Here is a 13,943-nt window from a genome sequence, read left to right as displayed (position 1 = left end):
CGTCAATTAGGGAAACACCATTCAGAGACACAATAGAATTATTTTTGATTACTCGACAAATACTTGGAGTAATTTGATCCATAAAGTTAGAAGAAACGACCCTTTCCACACGATCAATTTCTTGACTTTTTTTCGAAATATGTATAAACTGTTTCAATTGCTCCTGGTAATATTTGGTAAGAACACGGTTCGAGTTATGTTGCGTTTCTTTATTCTATGGTTTTATTACATCGTGGTACATTAAAAGACATTTCTTTTTGTGAGTATTGTAGGAGTGAATGATTTTGATGTTTTATTTTTTTTACATTGCTGAGTATGCTTATACAAAAATGTTGTCGAATATCAAATACATTCGCATTTTCAAATACGGCATCAGAATCTATTTCTGTACAACATTATATTCTTAAATATTCAACGAACGTCATTTTTTGTGGAGGAAAAATCAGTTTTTTATCGACATTTTTTGGGTATATGTTACCTTCCACAATCTGAAAAATATTTAAATTATAATGGACAACTCTATACAAGTGTAGAAGGGCAAACTTTTTAGTTTACCCCGATAAGTTACTGCGAAAAAATCAAAGTATTTTTCACAAAGAAAAATCTTCTATTTATCAGTTACTTGTCGTATTTAACAATTTTGACTATCAAAAAAAATGTTTAGAAATAATACAATACTTATCTGTTACGTTTCGGAGGCCAAAATCTGCCTCCGTCTTCAGATGTAATGTTGGAGAAATCATCAGATCAATTTGATACAAATGTTTATCGGAAGAAAACACATACAAATAGATATCTTCACTATACATCGAATCATCATGCGAGTGTTAAAAAAGGTATAATAAATTGCCTGTATAATAAATTGCTTTTATAAAAGAGCTAAAACGATATGCAATTAACTGAAAATCTCAATGAAGAAATATCAATAATTAAATCTGTTTTGAAAGATAACGCGTATCCAGATTCGTTCATAAATTCAACGATAAATGCAATAGAAAATAAAGAGTCAATTAAAAACCAAACGAACATACAAATAGCTTCACAAATTCAACAACATCCAACTCAACAATTATCGACTCAACATCCACCGACACCTTTCACAAGTAACATTATAGCATACATTCCAAGACTATCTGAAAAAATAAGACGTATTGGAAATAGGTTTGATGTTAGAACTACTTTCAAAACAAAAAATACACTGAGATCTATACTCACACATACAAAACCGAATAATACTGAAGAAAAAACAAAAAATTGTATTTATGAAATACCTTGTTCTTGTGGTAAAAGTTACATTGGTGAAAACTCGAGACCATTGAAAGTGCGTGAGAATGAACATCGAGATTACATAAAAAATAGACAATTGACAGGATCAAAATTGTCAGAATACATCTTAAAATCAGACGGTGAACATCGAGTGGAATGGAATAGGACAAGAATGATTACCAATGAGCCTCATTCTAAGAGACGTAAGCTAAAAGAATCAGCAAATATTCTCATGTCCGGAGAGAATTGTATTTCGGAAGGCTCCTTTGAAATAGACCGTACTTGGCTACCCATCTTGAAGAAAAAATTTGGATAGTTTCAGTTGTCAATCAACAACATTGACATAATTTCTTATTTCAAAACTCCTTTGACATCTGTCGAAGAAGTAGAGAAATAAACAATCAAAAAGGAATAACTGCGAATATATAGAATTTTTTTGTCCATTTCTGAAGACGGAGGCAGATTTTGGCTCCGAAACGTAAAAGATAAATATTGTATTATTTCTTTACAATTTTTTTTGATAGGCAAAATTGTTAAATACTGAGTTACTGATAAATAGAAGATTTTCCTTTGTGAAAAATACTTCGATTTTTACGCAGTAACTTACCCAAAAAAGGTCGATAAAAAAATTATATTATTCTTACAGTGTTTTTTTTTCGGGGATATCTCAATAGGGTTTGATACTTTTCATTTTTTACATTATGAGCTTTGTTAACTTTGGAGTCATTTAAATTTTTAGGCTTGACTATTCAAATACATTGTTGCGGCATTGTTGGCATTTTCTATTTTATATTCGGTCACAATGAATATTTATTGTACCAATCAATAGAGAATTTTGTACTCTATACATTGATGTTTTTCAAAATTTTATTTTTTTTGCCTCTTTTCAGCTTATCGCTATATGATATCGTTAAGCGATTTTCGACCAATTATTCTCTACTAATTCAAATTGGACCAAAGTGCTGCCGAAATAACCCCAAAAATTAACCAGGTATTTGGCAATGATAATGTTAATGAATGCAATGTTAGATGTTGGTTTGGATCGGATCGTCACTTGTGAGGAAATGTAGATCCTCTACAGGAGACGTTCAGGACAATGATTGGACACCGATGAGTTATCCAAAGGTAAATATCCATAAAAAAAAATATGGTTACTGTATTATGGGCAGCAGCTGCTGTGATTCACTATAACTTTCTCTAACCTAGCCAAACCATCACAGCAGAATCCTATAGTGGGGAAACAGAAAATTCCGTCAGCAGCAGCCAACACTGGTCAACAGAAGAGGTCCGATCGTGCTCCACGACAACGCCCATCCGCACGTTTCAAAAATCACCTTTCTAAAATTAAAAGAATTGAGTTCTGCCTCACCCACCATACTCCACAGATCTCTGGATGATTACCATTTTTTTCAAGCACTTCGTTAACTTTCTCTTCGGTAGAACCATCGCCAATCATAACCAGGCAAAAACGGCCTTCGTCGACTTCATCGAATCCAGACTACCCTATTTTTATGCTGACGGAATTGATCGACTTGTGTTACGTTGGTAAAAGTGTCCTTATTTCGATTAAATTGTGTAAGTATTTTTTTTATTAATACAAAATCATCTATCACACGTCATTATTTAGAAACAGTTTTATTGCCAATCACTGGAACTTCCCCAGTTGATAACAACAACGGGTTGCTGTGTAGTATTTGTAGCTGTCTACTGTTCTTGAACTTCCGCTGCCCAGTCGTCCGTACCGCTAGCTGTATACGAAGGGGTTGCGCCAGCTACTACAGGCGCAACTGGTGGGATCTCAGTTGCCCAATCAGTAGCTTCAATGGTATTCCAGTCAATATCTGGTGGATCCAGAGCAATTTCAGTGGGTTTAACAGCTGCTGCAACAGCTTCTTTTGCAGCTTGTTCTTCCTTTTCTGCCTCTTCAGGTTCCCTGTAGAAGAATAGATCGACTACAACCTCCCACTTGGTATCGCGTTAAGTAGTTCCTTGGAGACGAAGGACCTCACGAGCTAATAGCCACCAGAGAAAACCAACACTGTGTGGAGACCTGTTATTGCCAGGAATAGCAATGTCAATAAATCTCAAAGGAGAATCGGTATTGCACAAAGCAATAACTGGATTGTTGATGTATGAAGCTTCAGTAATAGGCTGATGATCAAAGGCTGGATCAGTAACAATTAATAAACGAGGTTCTTTGAATGCAGCTTGAATCTGATCAGTGAACACACCAGGAGTGAATCTTCCTGCTATGGGAGAAGCTCCAGTATGTGCAGTATGTGCCCATAAGGGCGAGATGAAATAACGAACACTTCATCAGGGCGTTCTATAGCTACAATAACCCGTGCCGCCAACAACAGTTTTTCCCACATTTAACGAATATTAATAATGTAAACTCCATCAGAGCGACGTTTATGGACATAGTGTTCCATTTGGAAATCTACATTTGCAGTTCCATGATGTGTTCCAGCCACCAACATCTTCGTAACATCATCCTCTTTGAGAGCAAGGACATCTACCTCTCCCGACATCTTTACGTTTTGTTTGAGTAACCAATAACGTGTGAAAATGCCACTGTTGGCAAAGACGGTCGATGACTGAGACACTTCAGTTTGGAGAGTAAAAACGGACAAAAATAAATGAATCCCTCTGTTTTCAATTTACTATTGTATTCTTAGTACTTACGTATTTAATTCGTAGAACATGATGACTCTATAGTTATATTGAGTTCAAGTTGTGAAATCATAAAAATTCTTAGAGTTTCCATTTCAAAGGAGTACGGTTTAAGCCATTCTGGCATTAATTTTAGTTCGTCATGTAAAACTTTTCACATAATAAAGGATGACGTAGAGCCGAGAAGGTTATTACAACGCCACTTCGTGTCTCTTTTCAAGCTAATTAAATTAGCCGTTTCCTCTTTGAGGCTCGAAATTAATTAACCCGATGTTTTGCACAATACTACAGTTATCAAACGGACTCATTATAGTTAACCTTTAGCACCGTGTAGCTATTTTCACCCAATTACTGCCGCATCGTATCATTTGAATAAAAGGGGCGCTTCTGGTAGGTCGAACAGAAAATGAAGGCGCTATAAAATAACAAAAGATCACCACTCGAAATTACTTTGAATTATATGCAGTCCCTTCGAAGTAGGTAGCAAACCCTTTGGAATGAAACTTCGTAATTGCATTCGTATCCTGCACTTTGCACGCATTTGTGTGTCCTTGAAAGGTAACGGAATCATAGAACTGACATACTCTTCTGAAATCATCGAAATCGGGATAGAAAGTAATCCTCGATTGAAAGAAGGATAAAGACAAAATGGTAAAATGCACCATAGACTCTATTTTCCACTTTATTTCGACACCTTTTACAAAATTTCGAGAATAAAATCGAATTCACAAGGAAACAACCGTTTCATATCGTACATTTATATTCGACTAGTTGTTGCCTGCGGCTTCGCCCGCATAGATTTTGTTTTGTCACATTACATTTTTTAAATAAATAGTTACAATATTTTTTTATCAACCCAAAACTTCAGGTTTCCGACTTCAAAACTGACAAAATTCAATACAATCTTTGAACCCCTATTTTTTCCCTTGGTGGCGAAAACTCATGATTTCCTTTCTTGATGCCTATTTAAGCTATACAAAGAACCTACCTGCATATCTCGAAGTTCTAGGTACAGTAGTTTCGGCTGTACGTTGATATAAGAGTGTCAGTCAATCAATAGGTACAATATTGAATAGAATCAGCAAAAAAAAAGTGAAAGGATAAGAATGAAATACATTGGTAATCGTACTAATCCTACTCCTACTGATATTATAAATGCGCGAAGTTTGTGAGGATGGATGAATGTAATGTATATATTTACTTTTTTTTACTTTTTCACGTCTTAACAGCTCAACGGATTCAAATGTATGTTAGTAGGTATATAGATAGATCATGACCTGGAATAAAAACTAGGGTAGGTTCCCACGGTAACGCGGGTAGAACAGCGGAGAATAGCTAGTACTGTATAAGTGGGTACCTGACACTCTTATATTAACGTATAGCCGAAGCCACTGAACCTAGAATCTTGAAATATTCAGGTAGGTTCTTTGTATAGCGTAAATAGGCATCAAGAAAAGGAATTAGAAATTTCCACCCCCAAGGGGGAAAATGAGGGTTCAAAGATTGTACTGAATTTCGTCAGTTTTGAAGTTGGAAACCTGAAGTTTTGAGTTGATAAAAAAATATTGTAACTATTTGTTTAAAATGGTTTGTCGCGAAACTTGATATATGACAAACCAAATTCTACGACGCGGGCATGAGCTAGTTATTTATATTTTTACTTTAAAAATACGGTAACTAAAAAAATATGCCAACCGCACTAAGTAATGAAATAGCTTCGAGAACCAAATTATGTTACCTATAAAAACATTCGTAAAACCAACACAACCGTCAACGACGTTTGCCCTCACGCGTCTGCCCGCGTTCGGGTCGCATTCTCGGTGATGGCACTTCTTTGTTTAGACCACCCCTCTACTCCAGCGCATCACCCCCCGTCGTCTTACAGTATATGCGACGCGTAATTAATGCGTTGCGTCAAGTTAATCTTATCGTAATAACTTTCAAATGATTTGTCCAAATTACTTAGTGTAAAAGACAAAGTTTATCTATATTAAATATTTAAAATGAAAATTGTACTAATTTTTATGAGAATTTAATAGATATTCTAAAATATGCATTGTAAAAAAGTGAACAATTATATTTATGGCTCAATATTTTGCATATAATGGCTACCACATGAGAGGTAGATATATGCTACCCCGGACTTTTATTTAGAACTATTTTATTCAGAACGTTGAAAACGATTGTTTTCTTTTTTTCAAGTTGATTGAAGTTTTTGAAACGTTGAAGGATTGAATGTTTGTGACACATGACTTTTGCCTCGGTTTTTAATAATTATTTTGGTCAAACCGATGAATTAATGAAAAATACTGAAGGCTAGACCATCAAAACAAAGTTTAAAAGCGATGAAACGACTCTTCTCAACAGCGATAAAACTAACAGCCATGAAATCAACATCGACGTGGTATTCTTGAATCATACGTGACCCTCAGGCCCTAGTCATTTATCACTTTCGCAGTTTCTATCACTGTCACAATCATATTGAACCAATATACTGAAATATTCAAATATGATCGCGAGTAAATTTTAAAACTTTGCTTATATGCTACTACAGAAATTCACAGGATTGATTCGACATTATGATTATGACAGTGACTAGACATCACACATAACATCACAAAAATATGACAAAATGTGGCATGTCAAGGTACGATGAATTTCAACAATGAAATTCTAATGTTGGAAAATACGGGTTTGGTCATTCACGTATACTTTGTTCATATAATTGAAAATACTTATGTTTCTTTGGAAATTGTACTTTCAAAAAAAATTTTATGTTGAAATGTCTCTTTATTGAGGTAGTTCAATTGATTTTATTTGAGAACTGGTATTTTCTTCTTATATCAATGCATTCTACTGAGAATATTTCAAGAAATGATTTTTTACGAATACCACTCGACCTGAAAATTTTTTTAGAAAAATATAATTTTTTCAAACCCAAACTCCGAAAAAGGAAATTTATCGATGAAATTTTCGTGTCTTTTAGTATCACTTCAAACAAACTAGAAGTTTGCCCTTTCTACGCTGGCATGAAATTCTCCATCAATTTTTTTCAGATTTTCGGATTGTGTTGCTCCAAATTCGAAATTATAAGACAACAAATTGGTAAACGAAAGATGGAGATAAGATATATTTAAGGTGTTTTTCAACTATACTTCCAACAGACTTCAACAAAGTACCCATAAATATGGTTTAATTCTCGCTTAGGTTAGTTGACCTCTTTTCTTGAAAAAACATCCCCGAACATTGGAAATGTGGTTGGAAAAAATTATCAATATCATTATTATTATTCAAACCTCTCAACGATCACCTTAGCGATCGACTTGATTGTAAGAAATTATAACTTCCATGACAGAAGCACAAAGGCGTTGCATAAGTCGTCAGCTCCACGATAAAGCTAACAGCAAAAATTGTATAGAAATGGGCGTGTAAGTTCCAGTTAACAAAGATTTCTAGTGCGAATAATAGAATAGGAGCTATTATGTACAAGTTAGTGACCCAAATAGACTCTCCTAGAAGGAAGCTAGTTGAATGAAAAAAAAAACAATGTAAATGTAACGAACATCTCGAAGGTAGTTGATAATCCAGGGACGGATTGGCAACAAATGCATACAGTGCATTTCAGCCCCCTAAAAAAGTAATTCGATATTAAACCGTGAAAAATCGTGTAAAACGTCTACTTTAGTTTTCTGAAGGACACATTTCTACATCAAAATCAAACCCTTGTCAGCCATCCCCTCCACACAACAAATTTCGTGTCGAAAATTTCAAATGGAAATAATAGTCGAATGACCTTTTATTTGAAAGGTATTTGAATTTTGTATACAATCCTATAACACTTTTGATATGTCAACATAAGCAATGTTAGAAAAATAAAATACTGTTCCAAGTTTTTATTCAGTTCCAAACTAGAAGCTTAACCTAAACAAACAACTTCACTATTTTGAATGTTCAAATTGAGCACTATTGAATGATACTGATTGAAATACCAGAAATTAGAACACTTGGTGGAAAATTTCTTGTTCAGGTAAACAATATGCTCCTAAATTTCATCGCCTGCTTGCTGTCAAAATTAGCCAGAAATAGTGATTGTCAGCTAAGTTTTATGGTTATAGTTTTTCATGTTTACCCTGTTTACCAAGTTATTATTTGGATCATTACCTTTTCTTTTATAAAAAATAGTCAATACACTTCAAAAGTGGATTGAAATAATAGATTTGTACTACGAACATGGAAAATCTGCAACGGCCTCTTCTTGTGTTCTCAACGAGAATTGTTATAGACATTGGTGGAAACTGTTAACGATGATATTAATGTTGGAGTTTCAGGATACGTTGTTTAAAGGAAAATAGACAGGCTTTGACTATGTTGTCCCAAACATCAAGCGAGATTCGTTCAAACGTTTTCCCAATTCCTCAACGAGAGTAATTCCGTTGTTACAAAATGAAATTAAATTGTTGATTGACGAAGATGGTTTTGACAGAATTGACGGAATTCTTGGAAATCGTCAACCGTCATCCAGTTGATGTTTCTCAGATGAACGTACTTTTGTTCTGAATGGGCATGTGAATTGTTAAAATATCCGATACTGAAACATACACAATATCTCCAAAAACTACATGGTTGGGCTGGAATTTTCGTAACCAAACAGGGTCATTCTTTTTGGAAGCAAACGTAAGTGGACAAGGATATTTCAATCTTCTGAATAATCCAGTTATGCAATATGTTGACAAAGCTATATAATTAGATCCTCTAGTGCGGAATGGGGTAGTTTTTCAACAAGCTGGGGATCCTCCTCAGTGCGACAGTTCACCGATAATAACTTTTCGGCAACAGGCAGTTGTATCGCCAACAGTATATGCAGGAATAACTTCAGTGAAGAATCCTGCACTGACACCTGTCGGATATAATCCAACGCCGTTCGTGGTATTAGCCAGGGGAGTAGTTGTTTTCTAATAGGTGTCAGTCCATTAACATACTGTGTAGGGTGTTGAGACTGGCCTGAACGAATTGTTCTTTTAGATGATCCAAATCTATTAATTTACAAGCATTCTAAACATTTTTCTCCTGAATGTAATATGTCATTGTCGTAGTTGAACATATGTCCCTCTGCCAGGAGATGATTTTCGAATGTGGAATTGGTCTTCACATTCCATAAACTACTCCTATGATTTTTATCATCTGTAAAAATGTTCCTCCCGGTTAGCCAATATAAATTTTTGGGCAAGAACCACAAGTCAACTCCTAACATATTTGACACTATGAGTTGTTGGAAATTTTGGCTTACATGAAAGCAACTACGATAACCCAGTCATCTCTTTTCTCTATGAAGGGAATGTGAGTGAACGGGGCATCATAATATCAATAACCATTCCGCCATCTACGTCGATTAATTTGTAGGCTGTCAAATATGTTACTGTTGGGAAACTTATTGAGCTAGCAACAACTTTCAATGCTCAAGAAAGTTCAAATTCGAACTTCTCTGGATTCGGATATTTGAAGCTAACCCTGAGGCTGCTAGATTCTGTGTAGAATCTTGTGAAATAAACTTTCCAACACAGTTTTCCGCATGTTCTCTTATAGCATTACAAGGTTTTTTATGCGTAGCTTGTGCATCTCTTGAAAAAAAAAATGAAAAACTATATATCTGTCTGGTTTTCTTCTCACCCTCTTAATTTTCAAAGTAATAATAATAATAATAATACGTTTATTGGTCCCTAATATGAGCATACAAGAAGCTATAGGGCAAGTCAAGGTATACAAAATTGTAGTAAAATATATTAATATAGGTATTTATATAAGTGAATAAAATAAAATAAATAAATGCTAGCGGGCAGAACAGTATATTTGAAGACATGACAAAACTCAATACTAGCATAAAATAAATAAATGTATATAAGTGAATAAAATATATAAATGCTAGCGGACAGCACAGTATATTTGAAGACGTGACAAAAGTTAGTACTAGCAATTGCGACAATATTCAAAATACTCATTCAGATCGTACGGTGTAATATGAAGTAAGAAATCTTTAGTTTTTTCCTGAAAATGTGTGCCTGATTTATTAACTTCAATTCATTGGGGAGGACGTTATATAGTCTCAATCCCATTATATCAGGTAAATTGTGACAGAGGTTTAGACGTGACTATGGTAGGCGGAGCTCGTTTCTTCTCCTAGTGTTGTAACTATAAAAGTCAGTACTTGTGAGAAACGTGTTTTTCCTTTTATGAATATATGTTGCGACTTCCAAAATATAGAGACCGTAAAAAGAAAGAATACCGAGTTTCTTGAAGAGATTTCGACATGACTGCAGCTTCGGTGCATTTGTTATGCAACGAATTATTCGTTTTTGTGCAATGAATATATCTTAGCGGCTGGAGATGTACCCCAAATACTGACTGCATAACTAATTCTGGATTGAACTTGAGCATAATAAAATAATAGTAGACCTTCAGCGTTCAATACATTTTTTAACATTCTGATTTGATAGCATTTAGAGTTCAGTGAGCCGGTGAGACTTTTGCAGTGTTTTTTAAAAGTAAGATGGTTGTCAAGACAAATACCCAAGAATTTAATAGTGGTACAGGGTTCGATAGAGATACCGCATAGGTTCAGGTTTAAGGCTGGTGAATTGAGGTTTTGACTGGTATGGAATGTCATGTAGTTTGTTTTGGAAGGATTGAGATATAGCGAGTTTTTACTTAGCCAACTGTGTAGGATATCAGTGGTGTTGGATATTTTATTTTGGAGTTCTAATTTTGATTTATCTGAGAGGAGTAGAGTAGCGTCGTCAGCATATAAGCAAGTGAACGCTTCCGGTAAAACCATTGGGAGATCATTTATACAGATGATAAAAAGTATAGGAGCCAAGACAGAGCCTTGAGGTACACTAATATTATTTTCTTGTGGAGATGAGAAATATGTGAGTTTTTTATTTGCACTAGTGTGGCTAATTTTTACTCTCTAGGTTCTTCCTTCGAGAAAAGAACTGAACCAATCATGGAATTTCCCTCGAATTCCAATTTGATAAAGTTTATCAAGCAGTTGTTTATGTATTACGCAGTCAAAAGCTCGACTGAGGTCACAGAATATTCCAGTTGGATTGTGTCTTAGCTCGATGGCATTAACAATTTTTACATAAAGGCAATGAATTGCATTCTCGGTGGAATGTCCAGTGCGTAAACCATGCTGGTTTGGGTGAAGTGAACTGTTTGTATTTAGAAAGTTCACAAGTTGTGTAAGTATTGTGTATTCAAAAGAATATGGGGGGAACAGTAATGGGACCATAATTTTCCATATTTTGCGGATCATGTTTTTTTAGAATTGGAGATACAAGAGCATTCTTCAATCTCGATGGGAATAAGCCCTCTTGAAGGGAGGCATTTATTACATGAGTGAGAGGTTCGACGATAGAGGCGGCGATTTTTTTAATTAGGAATCCAGAAATATGGTCTGTGCCACAGGTGTGTTTATTTTGGAGTTTGTACTTTATAGTATCCATAATTTCCTGTTCAGTCACGTATCTGATAAAGAAACTATTAGGCATATTTTTATTCATATTCTTAGAAGGTGACTGACTTTTATTGATTATTTTATTAATGGTGTCATACGGCGCCTGAATAAAGAAATCATTGAAGGCTTACAGATACAGATTGTGGATCATTGATTACTTCATCACCTGTTTTGAAGGAGATGTTTTTGTAAGTAGTATATTTTCCGTTCAGAGTAGAGATAATACTCCATGTGGTCTTGTTTATGTTGGAAGATGAATGAATTTTGTTGATATAGTAATGGTTCTTTGTATATTTGATCAAATTTGAGTGATTTGTTCTAGCTGTTTTGTATATTGCGTTTAGTTTTGGATCCGTTTTTTGAGCCTGAAATAAAGTTTTTATAATTTATAATTTTATATAATTTGTTTTATAATTTAAATAAATCGAAATAAGTTTAAAGACTGTTTCCAGTAGAAATGCATACGCATTCAAAAAATACAAATTTCGAAATAAAATTCAAAATATTCAATTATTTCATGTCATTACCCAGAGAAATATTCAATTTCCGGTAGAAATTTGTCACATTCTTTTCGATAGAAATGTTGGTAGAGATACATATTTTCGAATCACATTTCGAAATATTTATTTTCTTATTATTCTAAATAAAACATAAAATCTATGAATTTGCTGTTTGGGCCAGTCCGCCCATGTCAATTCAATTCAATATTTTTTTACGAAAAGCGTACTCGAGTATTAATTAGTGCCTATTCAACAGATCTTTTATTCTTCATGCGAACAAAGCGAAATCATTTAGGTGTGATTTTACATAATAACAGATTAATATTCTCACAGAGGAGGAAGCATCAGAAGGCGTGTTCGAATTTTTATGTTACAATATGCCGAGGCTCTGTACCAGTTCGATTGTTATAGAGTCGAGTTACCTTTGGGTGTTTGTGTAATGAGGGGATCACGGCAGAGAGAGGGAAAAAAAGGAAGGAAGTGTGAAAGTACAACTCCTGAATCTACATACAATATTATCAATCCTGCAGATAAAGCCAAATGTAACTAAGATATTGTTTTATTCTGTGATTGAACTGGTATATTTCGTTTTTGCAATATGACTGAACATGAACATTTCGAAGATGATAACATTTACATAATATACAAAAAATAACATTCGAGTATACAGTGTACGGCTCCGAAACGAAATAGATCGAATATCTTCAAGATAGATTTGTTGAAAAAAATGCAAATAAAGATCGATTTTTAATTCAAGGGGAATATCTTTTTATCATTACTTCAACTGTCGTACCCCCTATCCCACGATACGAAAAGTACAAAGTGTGACAAATCATTAAAAAGGTAGTAGAAGATGAAACTAGAATTTCTGGCAATAAATCCAAAATCAAGCACTTTTCCCAAACAGCAGAACTTGAATACACAGAAAAGCGACTTTGTTTCATATTATGTAGCAATATACCTAAATATCTTCAAAAATTTTAAGAGGAAATTCAAGGTAAAATTTTTGGAAATGCCTGATCCTAATTCAAGTCCCAACTCGAGGACCAATTCAAGGGCCAAATCGAGGCCCAAATCGAGGTTCAATTTTTTTTTGGAATATTTGACGTAAAATTTTTGAGCACGCCTCATCCTAATTCAAGATCAAAGTCAAGGTCTCAGTCGAAATCCTATCTCGAGGACCATACCAAAGTCCCAAACGGGACTCAAAATTTGAGGGTACGTCTCCTAATTCAAGGCCCAAGTCGAGGTGCTATCTCAAGGGCGAAATCTCATTGAAGTGAGAACAATTCAAATTTCCTGCTATGCGCGCGGTAGCTTCTGATTGGTCGACTGGGTGATGACGAAATGTGGCGGAGAGGGGGTGCTCTGAAGAGCCGTCATCCCTACTCACTGTTGGAGATATATTTATAACTAAATTTATACACTTTCATTTTCCGATACAAATTATCATTTGATATATTCTCGGTGTTTTCAAGTGTCTCTATGCCAAAAACCATTGTATGTTTGGGGGATCTTCTGAGGGCCTATAGTCTTAGTGAAGGAATAATTGAGGACTACATGCATGGATCAGAATTGAACGAAGTTCAACAACTGTTTCTACAGACAGTATAGAGGCACAACACTGGGAAATCCATTGATCCCCCTTCATAGCTAATCTCTTAATGAGCAGATTTGAAATGGGAACAATAGATGATTTATATTACTTTACAGGGACTTAGTTCCCATATGAAGATGTATTTGCAGATTCCCAAATTTTGAGTTTACATGAAGTTGAAAACAACACAGTTACCATTCTTGGATGTCTCAGTGATTAGAAGTTACCAGGGTTTAGAACTTGATGTCTACAGGAAAAATACCAGTGCTCTTAGATATATTCCTGATACCACACACCATTATCCACAACACAAAATGGCAGGTCTAAACTTTTTTGTTCGTAGGCTCGTTACGCTTCCCTTGAGAATAAAAAGGTACGATATTGAAAAAAAAAA

The 13,943-nt window shown here is 34.8% G+C and overlaps 1 protein-coding gene and 1 pseudogene across 3 annotated transcripts in view; both read right to left on the bottom strand.

Moving 5' to 3' along the window:
• The window catches only part of LOC111505570 (Rap GTPase activating protein 1), a 923,489-nt gene that overhangs the window by 566,101 nt on the left and 343,445 nt on the right, over positions 1 to 13,943 (bottom strand). The window lies entirely within an intron of this gene.
• LOC141487494 (small ribosomal subunit protein uS2-like) lies at positions 1,920 to 4,561 on the bottom strand (annotated as a pseudogene).

The sequence above is a fragment of the Leptinotarsa decemlineata genome, unplaced genomic scaffold (genome assembly GCF_025532065.1).
Source record: "Leptinotarsa decemlineata unplaced genomic scaffold, Ldec_3_MD MMD2_P_RNA_scaffold_2, whole genome shotgun sequence".
Taxonomy (NCBI): domain Eukaryota; kingdom Metazoa; phylum Arthropoda; class Insecta; order Coleoptera; family Chrysomelidae; genus Leptinotarsa; species Leptinotarsa decemlineata.
This window is presented reverse-complemented; position numbering and strand designations above follow the sequence as displayed.